The sequence below is a fragment of the Balaenoptera ricei genome, chromosome 3, assembly GCF_028023285.1.
Source record: "Balaenoptera ricei isolate mBalRic1 chromosome 3, mBalRic1.hap2, whole genome shotgun sequence".
In the NCBI taxonomy this organism is placed as follows: Eukaryota; Metazoa; Chordata; class Mammalia; order Artiodactyla; family Balaenopteridae; genus Balaenoptera; species Balaenoptera ricei.
The window spans coordinates 106,431,700-106,452,487 of record NC_082641.1 but is presented as its reverse complement, the minus strand read 5'-3'; positions in this window follow the sequence as shown (position 1 = coordinate 106,452,487).

Here is a 20,788-nt window from a genome sequence, read left to right as displayed (position 1 = left end):
ATTATACTGTTATTCTGAAATACTTGCACTTTCCTCTTACTGATAAATGATGGGAAAGAAAAATTCAGTTCCACAAGCACATTTTCATAAACACAAAGAAAACTAATTCAAATCCATCATGATTTGAGTAATTGGTTCAATTCAAACTGAGTGGCTGGTAATAGCACTTACTACGTTCCTTTCAAAGGTCACTGTTTATAATAAGAAAATAAATTCAATGGATTTCAAGCAGAAACATATTCTAAGAAGACCTAAATAAAGAGTCGTTTCAGAGAATAGTTAGAAATCATGACCCCTTTGTTGGTACTTCCGATGGAAAGCTTCTTGGGATGCTTTGCTAGATGAGCTTTTGCCATTATGAGTTCCTCATAAAATGATTGACTGAGTATCTATGCAACATCTTTAACATTTTGGAATCTGGTTACATTAAACCAGAAAGTAATTTCAAAATTATTCTATTGTTAGCAATTGTCATTTGTGTTGGCTTCTCTAGTTCTCTGACCCGTCTGTTAATGATCCCCAGAAACCACCCATCCACTGAAGTCCATTCCTCAGTCAGCTTGACCCTGTCCTCAAATGACCCTCCATGGAATACACAATCAGCAAAACCCTAATATAAATAATTCATAGATGAAACTTCACTTTAAAAATTAAACTAATTTTAAACATATAAAAGAATGAGATCTAAGGAAAGGCCAAGAGTTCATAGTTACCATCAACATAAGACAAAAAGCAATTCAAACAATGGCATTGTTCTTCTCTCTCAGTTTCTCTGTGCCTGTATTCCCGTGTATGTAAAATGGGGATAATAATAGTACTTACCTATCTCCTAGCATTGTTGTAAGGATTAAGTGAATTAAATTTATATAAAAGAGCTTAGAATAGTTTCTGGGACATAGAAGTATATGCTATTATATAAGTACAAGCTATTATATAATCATAAATTTTACTTTTATCTTTTCTCTCTGATTGTACCAATGATAATGGCACATCTTCCCATGATAAAGTACATTATAATTTTTCATTTCAGCATATATCCAGCAAATTCAAATGCAAGTATAATTTTAAAAGCTACTGCTTATACTCCAATTGGAATTGGAACCCTAAAGAAATACTGAACTCTATTCTGGATCATTAATGTATATGTTATAGTTATTTTTATTGAATTTTCACTATGTGTCAAGCAACTTAAATGTGCTTTACATGTGATAGTTTATTTAATCCTCACAAATTAGGTATTGTCATCCTAATTTTGCAACTGAGACACAAACCGTTTATATGACTTGCCCAATATCACAGAGGTAGAAAGTGATAAATGAGAAATCCAAATGGAAGCAGCTGGCCTCAAGAGACCACTTGTTTAACCTGTACACTGTTTCTTTATGTGGATGGAAAATTCCTCATTGTACCTCCTGAGCTAATAGCTCTAATAGCTACTATTGTGCAATAACAGGTAAGTCAGTATATAGCTATTACCATCTATAACTCAGAAGAGCTGCCCAAGTTCAGATTCTTTACAAGGGGCACAATTTTATTTAATGAGAACACTGTCACATAATATATGTCCTATCTCCCTAATTATACTTTAACCTCTCTGAGAAGCTCTATATCCTCCAGAAAGTCTAGTATAGATTAAGACAGCCCTGCATAAATAGGACTTCTGTGATACCTTCCCACCTGATGGTAAGCATTACAGAATTCCATTTGAATGAGGTGATTTTTTCCACTTCTGACTTAGGACTGGTTTCCCCTGCCAGTACTCCTTCCCTATGCCACACATCTGGTCGAGTCTGCACTGAGTTATCTGGAGGGCCCCACCTGGCAAGGCTTTGTCTTCATTCTTCTGTGAGCCATCTGCATCTATCTTGCTTTTAAAAGAAAGTTATCATTCAGGCCTTGTTGATATAAATATGGAGGTCTCGAGACAATGTTAGCTTAAGAGCTGATATTGTCAGGTATAGGGCTTCAAGACCTTCCAAGGAGCCCTGAGTTGGGTGATACATATCATATGATGGGTTTCAGGGTGATTTTCTTGAAGAGATACAATATGCTAAGTTAATATATTTAAACTATGTCCAACAGAGACAGCTACGTCTAGACATGTAGCTTTCATTATATTCTATAACAGGGAGGTAGCTGTGATAAAGTAGAAGGAGCTCAAGATTTCTACCCAATGGTATACATTCCAATTCTGCCACTTCCCAAACTCTATTAACCTGGGTAATTCACTAACCTTTTCAAGCCTCAGTTTTCTCAGATGTCAGATTAGGAAAGGTGTGCTAACCCTCCCCATTTGCTATTCACGAGTAGGTTTTTGCTCTTTGATTAATTCCAGGGACCACTTTCACAGCTAAGTGTGCCTTTTAAAAGGCATACTGTGTAAGGAGATAATAAAGAATCAGGATAATCATTCTTTTTTGTTTGATTGGTTTGGTTTTTTGTTTTTATTGAAGTATGGTTGATTTACAATATTATATTAGTTTCAGGTGTACAGCATAATGATTCAGTATTTTTATAGATTATGCTCCATTAAAAGTTATTACAAAATAATGGCTATAATTTCTTGTGCCATTCAAGATATCTTTGTTGCTTATCTATCTTAAACATAGTAGTTTGTATCTCTTCATCCCATACCCCTTTTCTGCCCCTCCCCTCTTCCCTCTCCCTACTGGTAACCACTAGCTTGTTTTCTATATCTGTGAGTCTATAAACTTTTTCTTTTGCTGTATACATTCGTTTTCTTTTTTAGATTCCACATGTAAGTGATATCAAACAGTATTTATTTTTCTCTGTCTGACTTATTTAACTAAACATAATATTCTCTAGGCCTAACATCCATGTTGCTGCAAATGGCAGAATTTCATTCTTTTCATGGAATTTCATTCTTTATATTTTCATTCTTTTTATTCCATCATATATATATATCTCACTCTTTCTTTATCCATTCATCTGTTGAAGGACATTTGGGTTGCTTTCTTATCTTGGCTGTTGTAAATAGTGCTGCCTTGAACATTGGAGTTCATGTATCTTTTAGAATTAGTGTTTTCATTTTTTCCAAATATTTACCCAGGAGGGGAATTGCTGGATCATGTGATAGTTCTATTTTTAGTATTTTTAAGAACTTCCATACTGTTTTCCATAGTGGCTGCACCAATTTGCATTCCCACCAACAGTGCACAAGAGTTACATTTTCTCCACACCCTCTCCAACATTTGTTATTTGTAGACTTTTTGATGATGGCCATTCTGACAGGTATGAGTTGATATCTCACTGTGGTTTTGATTTGTATTTCTCTAATAATTAATGATGTTCATGTGTCTGTTGGCCATCTGTATGTCTTCTTTGGAAAAATGTCTATTTAGGTCTTCTGCTCAATTGTTTCATTGGGTTGTTTGGTTTCTTTTTGATATTAAATTGTATGAGCTATTTATATAATTTGAATAACAACCCCTTCTAATTTCATATCATTTGCAAATATTTTCTCCTATTCTGTAGGTTTCTTTTTGTTTTGTTGATGGTTTCCTTTGCTGAGCAAAAGCTTTTACATTTAATTATATCCCATTTTGTTTATTTTTGCTTTTATTTCTTTTGCCTTAGGGGACAGATCCAAAAAAAGTATTGCTACAATTTATGTCAAAGAGTGCTCTGCCTGTGTTCTCTTCTAGGAGTTTTATGGTTTCAGGTCTTACATTTAGGCCTTTAATCCATTTTGAGTTGTGTTTGTGTGTGTGTGTGTGTGTGTGTGTGTGTGTATGATGTTAGAGAATGTTCTAATTTCTTTCTTTTACATGTAGCTGTCCAGTTTCCCCAGCACCACTTATTGAAGAGACTGTCTTATCTCCATTGTATATTCTTGCCTCTTTTGTTGCAGATTAATTGACCACAGGTGGATGAGTTTATTTCTGGCCTCTCTATACTATTTCATTGATCTATGTGTCTTTTTTTTTGCCAATACCATCCTGTTTTGATTACTGTAGATTTGTAAGGATCATATTCTTGAAAGCTAGTTCTTTCTTCCCTCTTTCTCCCACTGTTCCTCTCTTTAAGACATGAATCAGTAGACAGGATACTCAGAAATTTACAGAGGAGTGGAGTACTAAAAATGCCCATCAAAAGCCATGTACGCAGCTAAATAATGATCAGGACCTGACAAATGAAAGCGGCATGCAATGGGATTAAGCATTGTAAGTCTCCTTAATCTCAAAGATAAGGGATGATTGACCCCAAAATAGCTAAATAGGCAGAGGGGAAGAGACTGAGAATTTAGAAATCAGCTATGTGGAAGAATATTGGGAAAGCATTGCCTCTCTGCTCATCATTCTTTCATACGTGAAACCCTAGGCCTAGACTCTTCTTCAGCCATAGAACAGCCAAGGCAATACTAGGGAGAATAGAAAATTCTTCTCCAATTCCCTTAGCAATGCACATTTGTTTATTAATATTTAGGAGAATATGTTACATATAAAGCAATTTTTTCCTTTCCTATGGATTCAGTTTTCTCATTAAGCCTCATTCACAGTGGGAAGAGCCATTTCCTTCTGACTCACTGTGATTGTGGAGTCACCTTAGCTTGTATTAGCTGTGATGGTTAAATACTATTGATGGGAAAAAAAACCCTGCAAGTATGAGATAGCTTCAAAATATTAAACAGGAAAAATTGATTGTGGAAAATGTAACTGTCCCAGGCAGTTACTCATTTCCCCCTCAGGGCAGCACTTTCTTCATGTTTGCATTTTAGAATTTCCTACTTTATATTCTAATTCCGGGGTCCTCAAACTTTTTGTACAAGGCTGGATTGAAAGTATTTTCAGTTTTGCAAGCCAGGCAGTCTTCGTATTTGCTACTCAACTCTGTTGTAGCATGAAAGTAGCCATAGATAATGCATAAACAAATGAGCATGTCTGTGTTCCAATAAAACTTTATTTATGGACACCGCAATTTGAATTTCATATAATTTTCATGTGTCCCCAAATACTTTTTTGTTTGATTTTTTTCCCCCTAACTATATTTAAAAATATAAAACCATTCACAGCTCTTAGGCCATGCAAAAACAGGTGATGGACCAAGTATGACTCACAGGCCATAGGTCCCCTACCCCTGTTTTAATTCATCTATATAAAGCCTTTGAGAGCAACAACCATATTTTTCTCATCTACATGAATGATAATCAGATAATCAGCAATGAATATAAATGCTAAGGATCACAGGAATTTTCAAACCAGTATGAGAAAAGAGAATGGAAGGAAGAACATGGAAATAAATAACTGAAATGTCATTATCTTAAGAGTGCCTGAAATTGGACTGTGCTATCTGCGAAAACATTTCTTGATAAGCTATTTGGAAACATTGCCTTTATTTTTCACTTTTAAAATTCAGGTCACAGTTGAACCTGGATTGCTCAGCAGTGCTTCAAGGGGCTGCTGGGGCTTTGCCGTGATTAGCATCAGAACTGAAAAGATGAGATATGAGCCATGATGGTTAATGGACGCAATGGCTTTGTCCCATTATCATTCTGCAGGGCAGACAGAGAGAAAACAAATACAAATAGAAAAAAAGAAATTTCAAGCTTGTTTATGTGTTCTGATGCTAGCCTTAGGATTGAAGAGAATTTTCAGTGTAATTCAAATAAGGCTATTTCCTTCTGAGCCTAGGAAAAAACCTTGAGATGAAGAGATTTCTTCAGAGTTTCATGGGACTTCTGGGTTTCAATTGCATGTTTTTAACCACATTGAACTCTACTGATAACTTGTGGTGTGAGTTTATCTGGTGCCCAGGGGAGAAATGGGCTCAGTGCCCATTCAGAAAGTTTCTACTTGTTACTGTCCTGATCACCACAAACACATTCTTTCAAATGAATAGCAAGATCTCTAGGAGAGCTAATGCAAAGCATAAGACCAAATCATTTTACTTTCAGATCTATAAACTTTTTAAAAAAAATCACACTACTGCAACTAGAAATTATTAATACAAATGAGTACCTATCTACAAGTCTCAGAGCCTCTAAAACTTGGGCCACGTGAAAGCACTCTAGACTACTTTCTTTTTTTTAATTTATTTTATTTTTGGCTGCGTTGTGTGTTCATTGCTGTGCACGGGCTTTTCTCTAGTTGCAGCAAGCGGGGGCTACTTTTCATTGCGGTGCATGGACTTCTCATTGCAGTGGCTTCTCTTGTTGCAAAGCACGGGCTCTAGGCACGGGGCTTCAGTAGTTGTGGCTCTCGGGCTCAGTAGTTGTGGCTCTCGGGCTCAGTAGTTGTGATGCACGGGGTTAGTTGCTCCGTGGCATGTGGGATCTTCCTGGACCAGGGCTCGAACCCGTGTCTCCTGCATTGGCAGGCAGATTCTTAACCACTGTGCCACCAGGGAAGTTCTAGACTACTTTCATTCCAGTAGGAAAAATCTTAGAAATACCAGGTTGGAATAAACTTTGGATATCATGTAGCTCTCTTCAACATTTATCAGAACAAGGCTTAGGTCATTTCAGGTGAAAGAAAACCCCAAGCACCCTCCATGCACGTTAGATCTTCTGTCCCAGTATTTATGGTCCTCCCACACCATATATTATCCTTGTGCCTAATTTACATCCTAAGAGGCAGTTCATCTGCTAGACCCATTTTTCCAGAAACTCATGGATGATTATGCCAGTCCACAATACCAAAAACTGAGGAAAGAACTTTGAAACTTTTGATAAGTTTGTAAAAATTGCATAAGGTTTTTTCCTCCCTATGCATTGGTGATTAACTAAAGCATGCAGCAGTGTGCTATAGGAAAGGCAAGATATGACTCATAAAAAGCCAGTCAAAAAGCTTGGTCCTGGAACACTCCTCTAGCTTAGAAATTGAGTTGAAGTGAAAAATAAATTTGGTATGTTTGATGTCATTCAGGAGTAATCAGTTTTGTACCGGCAGCTTTTTGTCTGGCGCTATATAAGCTCATTTCAACCATCTCGTAACGAGGGTTCTTTCACCTTCCCTAAGCCAAGCACTTCTACCTCCTCTCTTCCAACAAACAGCTCCTCCAACAGCAAACATACACTGAAGCCTTGCCTTCGACCTCTGAAAAAAATGTGAGGCTCTCTTCCTAAATCAGCCTGGTCTAAATATGTATTCCCATGATTCTAATTTTTCCACTAGAGTAAGTAAATGTCTGCTAGAGTAGGTAGATTATGTCACCCCTTTAATGATATAATATGAATTCTTATTCAATCAATGGAGCTGTTAAATGCTTATTATGTCCATCTGTATACAAATATTATGTCTTGGATTGAAATTTAGGGTAGTGCAGGCACTGAGTTTAATTTCTTTCATGTCCCAGAGTTGTCCCTAGACACCGTCTTCAGGGCTGACCCTTTGTATTGTCAGTCAATTCACACGCTGACTTCCAGAAGACCCTTATATATTTCTCTGCCCCAAAACTGACCAACTTGTAGCCTCTTTGTCAGGACTCTGCTCTCAACCAGCTGTCATTTTGGAAGGAGCTGTGATAAGTAAAATGAGGTTAATAGATATTAATGTCGTCACATAGCACTTTTTCTGGAATACTGTACTGTAATCAAGATTATGTTGAAGAGAATTAGAATGCCAGGAATGAATCTATATCAGAGCTGGAATTGCAGGCCAAAGAGTGAGAGACTTTTTAGCCTGAGAGCTTTCTCAAGACTCTCATATATAAGGAGATAGGCACCTCACTTGTCACCAAAGCTAATCTAAATAGCCCAGCCCAGGGAAATACCTTAATACACAATCTTGATAGGAATAACTATACACACAATGTAAATAAAATTATTCATGGCAAATAGTACACGTGGCAAAAATTTTAAGGTTATGATTGTAAAGAGCCTCTTATAATAATTATAAATAATAGGAAATCTTTCATGCAGGGGTCCCCAACCCCCGGGCCGCGGACCAGCACCGGGCCGCGGACTGTTAGGAACTCGGGCCTCCCAGCAGGAGGTGAGCAGCGAGCGATCAAAGCTTCATCATTTGCTCCCCATCGCTCGCATTTCGGCCTGAACCGTATCCGCCCAGCACCCCGCCCCGGCCCCAGCCCACCATCGGTCCACAGAAAAATTGTCTTCCATGAAACCAGTCCCTAGCGCCAAAAAGTTTGGGGACCCCTGCTTTAATATATATGGAATTTACTTAAGTAATACTGTAACTATCCAGACTTCATCATATTGGCCATATGCTTGAGCTATACATGAGCTTATGAGCATAATTAGTCAATTCATGAATTTCAATTTCACTTATACTTTTTTTTTAATTGAAGTATATTTGATTTACCACTTATACTTCTAAGACCAAAACTTAAAGTAAACAAATTTTTTCTTGGGTAAGTGGTTCAACCTTAATTAGGTCATTAATTGCAATGAGAAAGGAAAATGTATTTTCCTTTCAAGTAGCTCATGTTTCAGCCAGGCTTGGATAATATGTTTCTGCATGTGGTCTCTAATAAAGGCATAAGCAAATATCGCTTAAATATGTGCCACAGCTAAAGACAAAACAGTGGACACTGACCATATAGAAGAAAGGAGTTAGAAAATTAATAAGTCAGGGTTCAATATATATTTCTGTGAATAAAAGGGCAAACAATTTTCAGGTTAAACAAAACCATTTGCCTTTACTACAGATATAAATATTTGAGAATATTAATTGAACTTGAGTCACTGCTATTAAACTACTATGAGCACCCAAAATTTTAACGAAGACAGAATATTTTTGCGTTAGATAAACCTATGTTTAGCAACGAGGAAAGACCTGTAACTGAATCCTAAGTTATAAACGTGTGTAGTTTTTCCCCAGATGCAAGTAATAAGAATTCCTGTTTGGGTTTTTTGGGTTTTTTTGTTCATGGCATAAACATCTAAGTTTTCAGGAAGAATTTAGAAATGTCTATAGAAAAAGAAACATCATTGCTATAACTGCTTTTCATAAGTATGTATCCAAATATTTAAAGGGGTTGGCTCCTCACATTTTTAATTATATCCACTGACTTTTGTGATTAGAGAAACTGTTTCTGCTGGAATTCACCATTTATTGCTTACAATGTCTCACTTATTCTCACAGATTCATTTAAAAGGCAATTATTTTAGTAATCACTTTATAGTTGAAGGAACTAAAATTGGGAGAGCATGTAAGTCTCTCTCTCTCTCTCCACATAAGGAGGCAAAATGACTTGCAGAGCAAAGAAGACAATTTGACCCTTCTGAATGGCAATATAATGGTGAAATCTGCTAGGAAACACTGTTTTCTGCCCAATTCTTAAGATACTTGTGTCCATTCAGGCTTGTTTACTGTCCGTGGATGCATGAGACATCAACAAAAGGCTAAAGGAAACCTAAAAGAAAAAAGAGCACACACCTTAACAGTGTCGCTCTCATTTCTAGATCTCTTACCAGAATGTGGGAGGGCCATAGGCCTGGTGATAGGGCCAGAGACCAGAGCTGACAATTGGCTGTGGCTCCCAGACCCCTTCAAGGTCCCTGGGATGTGAGTAACAGCAGGATAGGAGCATCCTTCATTCAGGCTTAGCTCACATTTTCCTGGAGTCAAGGGACCCAGACTCCTTCACGGATATTATATCAAGTAATTCTTACACAAGCCCTGCCAGCTAGTTGGTGCTACCACTCTAAGTGTACTAACCAGGTTGACATGACTCAGTATACCATTAAACTCTAATCCACACGCATTCAGTAATTACCAAATAAACCTTTAGACTTCCGATTATAGGGAATAGAACAGGTCCCTTTTATATAGAATACTAATGATTTATATTTTCAGGCCAGGAAGGCAAAATTGACATTTTGAAAAAGATTATGTTATATCTGAAGGGCTTAGATTCCACCAGGATGGCAAAGAGAAATTCTCTGTCACCCCAAGGCCGTGAAGTCCCAGCTCTCTCCATGATTTTGATCTTTAAAAGGTCCATCAAGGCAGGGTAGTGTTAATAATGTTCCCTTTCTCCTCCCTTGGGTAAAATCTGGTGAGGGACCCTCAAGGCCTGAGGTGCTGGGGTGTGGGATAGAGTATGTCACTTCTTGACACTGGCATTCTGAGTTTAGTTTAGAAGATGAGGCTACACCTTCTCAAGAGAATCTTCCACTGCAGCTGATCGGCTGCACACTTGCCATGTGGTTGTGTCATTCAGGGTCTCATTCTCTTTTCTACATGTCCACTGGCACACACATGAAAGTGCAGAAAACCACAAGACGCGCTCATGTTTGAGGCAGGTCGTAGACCCTCAGAGGACTCAGAGGGCCTAAGGAGAGGTGGTGCTGAAAGGGGCAGCGGAGGCCGGGGAGGGAATGTCACGTTCATCACAACTCCCATCTGAAACACTTCTGGGCGAGTGTGTGCATTTGTTCAGGTGTGATGAGAAGTGGGAATCATATAGCACTTCATCTACGGATTTCACAGCACTGCAATGGGGAAGTGAAAAGATTATTCACAGGAGTCTCACAGAAGTTTTCTTTAGACTAGTTGTATTCCAAGAACGTATTTCACCTAAATATCTTGAATAATGGTGCAAATGTTAGAATGGAGAGCATTACTTGCTTCACGTGGGTGTATGATATACACACACAAAGTCTTAAAAATTTCAAACATATACAGGGACGTTGTAAATCAACTATACTCCAATAAACATTTTTTAAAAATTAAAAAGAGGCCAAGCCAAAAAAAACACACAACCATATACAGGGATATGAATAAAAATACCATCAGTTCAAATAGTAGAAGTATACTGTGAATACAATATGTAATCATATATATGTATATCTATGTAGAGATATGCATCAATATATATCTTGATTAGTCAAATCATCTTATTTTAAAATTGGCGGGGCCATCCAGCCTCCCTTTTCCTCCATGATGAACCTAGACCTTCCCGATTAAGGGGCAACCAGGAACTTGAAATCTCCTCAACCACCTTCAATACTCTGGAATTTTTAAATTAGATTCACAATTTGTATTCCAAAATATAACATTTCATAAAATCACCCTTTACAACCCAATCCAAAGTGGTACTGCTAACAACAAAGTCATACACTAAGCAGAGATACCTTGCTCCCTGAGGGTACACACAAGGACACACAGACACAGACACAGGGACACACACTCATATTAGTGAGACGCTCAAGTGCCTTTCTCATTGGGAGTGAAAATACTTGCCTCTCTCAGCACCACCACTGAGCACTGCTCGACCCTGGGGGAAGAAGGAGAAGAAAGAGGGTTTAGAAACCCTGGACCTGACTGAATATTTACCCAAGAGACTGAGAAAGAAACTGCAAGTAACCCAGATTACTTAGCAGTAACTAGATAGGGACTTCCCTGGCCGTCCGGTGGTTAAGACTTCACCTTCCGATGCAGCGGGTGTGGGTTCCATACCTGGTCAGGGAGCTAAGATCCCACATGCCTCGCGGCCAAAAAACCGAAACATAAAACAGAAGCAATATTGTAACAAATTCAATAAAGACTTTAAAAACGGTCCACATCAAAAAAAAATCTTTAAAAAAATTTAAAACAAAAGAAGTAACTAGATAAAATTTTTCTATTAGGCAGAATAAGAAACAGAAACCATTCTATTCTGAGTTCAGAATTAAAAAATAAAGTTGCATTTATTTCGCATACTTCAGGGTTATGATTATAAGTTATACAACCAATTGTGTGATTTTCAATTTAATTTACAACATAAGATTCAAAGGTAATGTTCAGAAGCTCTTGAAATACAAAATGGCACTCAAAATACTGAGTTGTACATAAGGTAGGAGTTTTGCTGGGTGAATGCAAAGCAGACTGTATTAAAAACTCTTACGTCTTTAAAACCAAAGTTCAATATCCATTTTAATCTGTATGCTTGTAAAAGTTACTGTCTGATAGCATCATAGTGGTCTTGTCCTCATTGTCTATTTTCAAGCAAATAAAAAGGATTAGAGGATATGTTTTCAAGACAAATGAAAGAGACTATGCAGAATCACTCATGACAAATAATATTTTCTTGAGGATAAACCACAAAAGATATCAGCTAAGAAATACATCTTTTAAATCCGATGTTGGGATTTGGGATATAAAACATAAACACAAGAATTACTTTGTCATAGGGGAAAATGCAAGTTCTCTGAATAAGCAATTAATTCAGGTAAAATGCAACTGAAATATTTCTGATCTTTCCCAATCCTGTGAAAATAAACTTAAAATGATTTTTCCTCTAATAGAACAAAAATGGACTTTGAACTTCATTAGCAACATCTATAAATGAAAGTAAAGAAATATTTTCATTTCAATAATTCCCATTAGTTATTATTTCATCTGTCAAATCCCAATACAAATTTAAGGAGGGAAGACTTTAATAAATTGAATAGATTAACTTTGACAGCAATGTTCAAATTTTCTGAAAGACAGCATGGATCAAAGTCAACTGAGAAGAGAATATACTCACCAATATAGGTGTGGAGGCAGGTTCTACTTGCTAGGAGTCGTTGATTCTAATGGGACTATGGCATGTCTTCCTGATGTGCTGAGGTGGAAAGAAAAAGCAATATCTCATCTATGAAATTTTGAAAGACATTTTCCAATTCTATTATCATTCTAAATGCTTACATATTGTAAACAACTGACTATAGTTAAATTGAGTAGCATTAATTTATGCAAAATATCCCAAAACAATTCAGTAACTGCATTTTTTTTTACAAAATCACTGAAATTCTAGATCTTAAGATTAATAAATATAGGGGCATATTTTTGGAGTAAACCATGTGAGGAATGATTCAATCAGACAATCTCCAGGATTGAACTGAGAAGCACAGATTTATATTGAAAGCCTCAGCTGCCACAGTGTAAAAACAAAGATTCTATGTACTTCAATTTAGGTCTCCATATAAAGAACAGGGGATTCCTTAAAGGAAAACTGAGTTACAGACCTTGTCCTATAAGGACCCTGTTTTCACCCACTGCTCCATAGGGGTAGAGTTTCCCAGCCTTCCAGATTTCCTGCAGAGAGTGCCTCTGATACATTCCCTGCTTCCATGATGCAAAACTAGTGTGACCTCTTAAAGAGTGACAACCAACGTACTACCAGAAGGATACTCAACCCTTATTGATAGAAAAATAGAATAGAGTCTAAATGATGAGATATAAAGGAGATTCAGTCGTATTCAGGGAGAGTTGTGTTTTCTTCTTCATTCTTGTCTATGGGAACCACAGGCTCTTACCAAGATTTCAACTGAAAGAGAGAGAGCAATTTTTAGTGTAAGCCATAATTTTTAATTATCTCATCATTCATTCTCAGTCATCATGGATCTGGTTTTCTGGGGGGAAAAAATGGCTCTTATGTTTGACAGTATCTGCATTCTCTCCTCTTATTTGATTGATATTTTCGCTGTGTATTAAATTCTACATAGGAAATAATACTCTTCGTGAATTTTAAAGAATTTTTCTAGCTTACAGAGTTGATATGACTTTTAACACTTAGTATATGACTTGCTTTTCCATCTGGAAGCTTTTAGAATCTACTGTGTGCCCAGTTCTGAAATTTCACAGTGATGTGCCTTATGTGGGCCTGTTTTCATTTATTATTTAAGCCTCCTATGAACCCTTTTAATCTGAAAATTCATGACCTTCAGTCCCGGGGAAATGTCTTCAATTATTTTCTTGATGATTTCCTATCTTCAATTTCCTCTGTCCCTGCTCTTTTTGAATATCTATTATTGTATATTAGATTTTCTGGACTGTTTTCTAAACTTCTTATCTCCCCTCACCTATTTTCTGTATTTTTTTAAAATAAATTTATTTATTTTATTTATTTCATTTTTGTCTGTGTTGGGTCTTCATTGCTGTGCACAGGCTTTCTCTAGTTGCGGTGAGCGGGGGCTACTCTTGGTTGCGGTGTGCCGGCTTCTCATTGCGGTGGCTTCTCTTGTTGTGGAGCATGGGCCTAGGCGTGAAGGCTGCAGTAGGTTTGGTTCGTGGGCTCTAGAGCACAGTCTCAGTAGTTGTGGCGAAGCTTAGTTGCTCCATAGCATGTAGGATCTTCCTGGACCAGGGCTTGAACCCATGTCCCCTGCATTGGCAGGCAGATTCTTAACCACTGTGTGACCAGGGAAGCCCCCCTATTTGCTGTCTTTTTGTTCTACTTTCTGATCTATGTCTCTAGCTTTATTTCCAGCTCTTCCACTGAGCTTTTAATTTTTGCCATCATCTTTTTTAATTTCCAAAAAAATCTTTTTGGTTTACTGAATGTTTTTTCCTAGCGTCTTGTTTTCAATTCATGGCTGCACTAACTTCTCTTAGTTCTCTGGACTATGCAAAACAGGCTTTGGAAGATTTCTTCTTCCTCACTGGTTTCTTTTCCTTCCTTATTGTGTTTTCCCTGTCTGTTCTGGTTTTTATCTTCCATCTTGGAGGTCTTCTCTAGTTGGAAGCTCTGAACAAATGTGTGAGATTTGTTGACTTTGAGCTTCGTTATCATGTGATCTGGGTGGACCATTTATCAGAAAACTATGATGTCAGTGACTTTAGGTCTTTTCTCTTAGGTTTCTCAGACTCCCCATAGGAGAACTTCCTAAGTCCTGTCTGAGTGATGAAAGCCCCGTGGAGCACCTAAGTAAGCACTAAGCATCCAAAATGTGTAAATTCACCTAAGCTGTTGTTTTCAGGATGAGGACTGGTGGTCTAAATTCCCATCACTGCCCCCTCCTTGGCCTTCCCATTTTTGTTGTGGAGTGCATTTGAAATTTGCCATCTTAAAATAATAAATATGAGGAGTGTATTTTCATCTCATTAACCAGATCTAGTCATTGACCCACTTATTGCTCAGATATGATGGAAGGACACATAATATGATTTCTGTATACAGATGAGAAAACTGTGTCTCAGTGACAGCACAGGGTCTTCTAAGCAATAATCTCCCCTATTTACCTGGGAACCCAGTTAATCAACTTATTTCTCAATATATAACCTTTTTTCCACTTCCAGTGCTGAGGATATAGAGCCAGCAAACTTAAGCCAGTGTTTATAAGCAGTAAGCATATAAGGCTCATGGTAAATGTTTAAGGTATCTACAAGCTCAACTTTCACTTCCTTTTAGCACTGTTAATCAACAATAGACTTCTCCTTCTTAAAGAAATTAGCTAAGGGAAACAAGATGAAATATAAAGACTGGTGACAGGCATACAATATTCTTATACAGTGCTTGCCCTTGAGTCATTTCTGCACTAATTTTTCACACCAAGCAAATTTTCACTTTAGTTATGGCTTCCCCTGTTCCCCATATTTTCATTAATTATTATTTTTCTCTTCTATTTGGTGTTTTCTATTAGAGTTTTTTATTTCCTTTTTTTTCCTGCTACTTCTCCAACTCCTTTTTAGAGAAACACCTGTTTCTCTCCCTCATTTACAGAGTAATCTCACGATCAATGACACCTTCTTCACAATTACCAATAAATCAACCAATAAATGATTTCTGAGTAGATTAAGTGTGTGTGTGTGTGTGAGAGAGAGAGAGATGGAAGAATAGATAAACCCTGGAAATAAAGCATGAGAGGTATAAGAAGACACCTCACAAATGTTCTATGATGTAAGATTTTTCCATGCAAACCAGTTAAGTGTACGTAAAATGTAACATAAAATGTGGAAGATATCCCTGATTAAATTTCCTCTACCTGATGCTTCCCCCGAGTTGACATTGTTAGGAATGATTAGCATTCCACAACATCCATGTTCACAGTGTCGGTGAGTTGTCTCTGAGCTAGGTTAGATGAATAGAAAGTCATTCAGATCCGGTTAATACCGGTAACAAAAATAACGCGCTGGCAAGATTTGGGTTCGAACTTCTATCCTTCATCTGCCAAATTTCCATTTTAAATGTAATCAGGACATACTTTTAATATGGACAGCAGCTTGGTAATAGCCGACATTTCTTGAGCATTCAGTACAAGCCAGGCAGGGTACAGAGAACATGCATTATTATATTTCATCCCTTCAGATCTCTGTTGAGATACTTGTGATTACACTGCATACTTTACAGGTGGAAAAACTGGGTCTTAGATTAATGATGTGCTAAAGGCCATGTAGCCGGAAAAAAGTAGAATCTAGTTTTCATGGCTCCAGTGGCCATGCTCTTAACTACAATGCTTTATTGTCTTTAGCACTGGATAGAATGTACTTTAAACAATCCATTAGAAACTCAGGGTAATGGTTTTCTGTGTTTCTCCATGCTGTTTTATTAAGAAAACATGATAGAAGATAAGAAATAGGGACATCATCCAATACTGTGAATCCTGCAGCATTCTTCATACCTCAGAACTGAGTCAAGCATTAGAACCACCGCCTCCATTAAGAATATGCATTGATTATATATTGTTGCTGAATAGGAAACACTCCTGTATTTATTCTACTCTATTACAACACCTCGGACGCCAGATGGCTGGGTTATCCACACGAAACAATTCTGACACTAATGCAAGTGTTAATGCAAGTCCCCATAGGTTAAGGGCTCAATCTCACAGGACTGCCCCCCACTTCATACGCCAGTCACTAGTAGTGGGTCCCCAGGCTACTCACAATTTCTGTCTGCCTCAGCTACAAATCAGTGGTTCCCATGACCCCCTCCTTGGGCTCAGTAACTTAATAGACGGGCTCACAGAACCTAGGAAAACAGTTTATTTAGTATTGCCAATTTATTACAAAGGATATTTTAAAGGATGCAAATAAACAGTCAGATGAATGGGTACATAGGACAATGTCTGGAAAAGTCCTGAGCACAGGATTTTCTGTCCCCTTCTGTGGAGCTGGGGTGCACCATCCTCCTGGCACATGGATGTGATCACCAACCCAGAAGCTCTCCAATCCCCATACTTTGGGGATTTTTATGGAGGCTTCATCATATAGGCATGACCAATTATTAACTCAGTTTTTAGCCTCTGTCTCCTCTCCAGAGAATGGGGAGTGGGGCTGAAAGTTCTGAGCTTCTAATCATGGCTTGGTCTTTCTGTGACCAGCCCCCATCCTGGAGCCCACCAAGAGTCATCTCGTTAGAACAAAAGATGCTCCTATCAATAGGAAATTACAAACATTTAGGAGCTCTGTGTCAGGAACCAGGTCAAAGACCAAATATTAGCAAGAACTAGGGCAGAGACCAATATGTATTTCTTATTACTTTACAGTTGCATAACAAATTACTACAAAACTTAGTGGCTTAAAACAATAATAATTATTCTCTCTGACATTTCTTGTGAATCAGGAGTTCAGCAGTAGTTTGGGTGGTTCTGCATTTGGGTCTCTGATGAGTTGAGGTCAAATGTCAGTCAAGACTTCCATCATCTGCTTCAAGATAGTTCACTCGCATGGTTGGCAGTGTGGGTGCTGGTGTTGGCAGGACCTCGGTTCCTCTCTACATGGGCCGATTCACAGAGCTGCTTGAGTGTCCTGGAGACATGGCTTCCCCCAAAGTGAGTAACCCAAGAGACCAAGGTGGAATCTGCAATGACTTTTAGGCCTATCTTCAGATGTCACACATGGTCACTTCTACCATATTCTCGTGGTCATACAGGCCATGATTATTTAACCATGATTCATTGTAGGTGGAGGGTACACAAGAGCAGTAGATTCCAGGAAGCAAGAATCATTGGGGGCCATCCAGAGGCTCATTACCACAAAGGAAAAAACTTGTTTTGTTTAATGAATACTTGGAAAGCCACTAGGTGTTGGATGTGAGATCCCAAGGGGTTTTGGGGATAGTGATAGTAGTAGAGCAGTTGCCAAGGGAAATGGATCCCTGTGTCCATAGGGCTGTTGTTTGGCTAAGTGGCATATACCAGCTGAGGATGGGAGTGGTATTACTCCAGAAAGTAGAGAGGTTTGAGGGGGGAAGGGGAAAGAAAGTAGAAATTTGAGGCAGCAGGAGAGAAATTATGGTGAAGTTCTGAAATATTTAATGTGAAATTTTATTGTTTGGATTATTTTTGTTTTGGGTTTTTTTTTTTGGTGGGCAATGTCAGTTTGCTTCCCTGTATTCCTACTAAATCCTGTTAACATCTAAAATACTTGTCATGTTCTGTGGAATTGGACTTGTTCTTTGGGATGTAAAGAAAATGCTGAATTATGTTTCAAAGTGAGTGCAGACACAGAGCACCAGGATCCCATCATGTCTGGATGTACGTCTCTACCACCTTCCCTTATCTGAAGCTGAATGCAAGTACCTCTCTCTGGAGAAACTATCTTATAATTTATTTTAAAAGAATGATGTATTCGTTGTTTTCACAATGTAATGAAAGAGATTTTAATGAAGGACTAAGGAAAAATATCAGGTAAATGAGATACTTGAATGGCTGATTTTGAAGCGCATATAATCTCTCTCAGTGGAACTTTTTAGCAATTAGTTTTAAAACTTTTATAAATAAGTGTGCCTCCATCTCCCACTCCCATCCTCACCTCTCTCCATTAAGCAATGACTGGAACTGCCTTTTCCCTGGCACTCTGGGAGGAGCTGGAGCAGGTCACCTTGCAGTCTCCATCAGCTTTACATTCCTACACATCCCTCTGGGATAACAAATAGAGAAATATCTAAAACAGTGTGCAGGAACATGTCATGAATACAATGAAAACTTGTCTTCCAGGGGTGACATATGCATTAAAAAATTCCCCTGTGTAGACATTGACCAACACCGGAGTTTTTTCTTCTATTACTGTCTTGTTTCATGTTCTCCATGCTCTGTTTTCCATCACATTCAGAAACTATTTTCAAGTTTTTGATGAAGTTTTTATCCTTTGAAAATAAGAAGGTCGTCTTTCTGCAATTGTACATTTACCCACGTTCAGTTGTTTTCCTTGTGTTTGAAAACCATGGGTGAATTCTGATACCCTCATCACAGCAGTCTTGACAGTGAATTTATCTGAGATTCCCAGGTGTATTTACCTCCAACTGACCACAGACTCTTGGGAAATTTTCCAGATTGATTTTGCATCATTTAATTAACCAACCATCCATCAGAGATTGTGATCATCAACATGACTCTGTAGTAGTGTGGAAATTAGGAAAATTGTCTCCTGAAATGTATTTGAAAAAAGAAAAAGCTTTAAGTTGGAGTTTAATATATGTATAGCTTCAAGTTTAGCTTCAAGTTTCATGGTATAGGTAGTATAGGTGTCCCTCCTACCTCCCTGTATTCTCAACTAAGACACTTTATGAAGGAAATAGAACAATTATCACCGGAGAAAATCATTTAAAAGGTTGTGGCACCAGTCAGAGATTTTCAGAATCAGGGATGAAATTTACAGTTACTACTCCACACACAGAGAGCTGATGACAATTATCCAAACAAAATTTCTCCTTTTGATAAGCGCCTATTGGCTATTCTCCCATCTGTTTTTCTCTTACACGGGGCTTATAGGAAAGAAAATAAATCTAAATATCTAACAAGAAAAATCTGCTATTTTGAGAAGAATGATGAAATTGTAAATTGGGGCTAAGGAATAGGGCTGCCAGATAAAAAGCAGGATATTCAGTTAAACACAAATTTCAAGTAAATAATTTAATAAAGTTTTTAGCACAAGGATATCCCTAACGTTTTACTGAATATCCTGTATTTTTATCTGCCGAGTCTGGCAACCCTGCTAGGGGATTTTGAGGATCCTTTCTTTATCTTCCTCCCCTGGTTCTAATGGCCATGAAATGATCTAAAGAAGAGTACTCCAGCATGTTGCTTGGGAGGATGACATGTAGTTTGCAGAAAAGGTAAAATGTCTGCTTTCTAACCATTTATATAAAAAAAAACTGGCTGAATTAATAATGCGTGGGATGCTTTTGTTAGCATGTGTGCAGTCCCACCAAAGGCATGAGAACGATTTTGAAAGATTACAACTCTGACTTGGTATAAAACACTGGTCCTGCTGCCTCTTCCCTCAGTAACCTCAGGCATGAAACTTAATCCGAGTTGCAGTTTTGTTGTCTATAAAAATGGAGATTTTCATCAAAGCACTTGGCAGATGGCTGGCACCCAATAAATCTAGGCTTGGCTTTTTCTTACACATAGGTGGTACAGGTTGAGACTCCAAGACTGAGGGAAAGGATGTTATTTGCTCCCAAACTCCTTAAATTATCTGGTCTGCTCTTAATTATAGGGATAGAAAGAAGCATCTTATCTAAAAAAAGTTATGTCTTGGGTAATCAAGGTGTATCTAACTTAAAAAGAAGTCTCTGAACTTTCAGAAAGTTTATAGACAATGCTGTGTAAATTAACAGTTCATTGTACACTGTATTCTACTATTTTCTAATGGTCTTTATGGGAGGGTGTTTTCTTCCCAAGATGTTTGTTAATACTTGAAGGAATATTCTTCAGGTTCTTTGTGTTCTCTACTGTTTATAGTAGTTTACAGTTACCATATCTTTTGCATAAAAACAGGACATATTGCCTGACAAATAAATAGGTTTTTAGAATTTGTTAATTTACATATGAAGCCAGCTAACGTTGTAGAAATTTAATTTCATTATTTATACTTTTAATCGATTGCCTCTATTGAAAAGAAAAAAAAATCAGTGACAACTAGACTGTCCCATAAGATCACAGTGTGTGGTTATGGCACTCCCAGCCCCTGTGTAGTCCTGGGCATTTCATACCTCTTGCTTTTACCTAGAAATCACAGTGTTTTAGAATTAAGAGGGGGTTTCCAGGCTTGATAGGTACAAAATAGACTTCTAGGCCAGTGGAAATCAGAGACCATTTCATTGAGTGTTTGCCATCTCAACTCAAAGAGCAATCTAATAGCAATTAGACAGCCACTTTTTTTCTTATCCC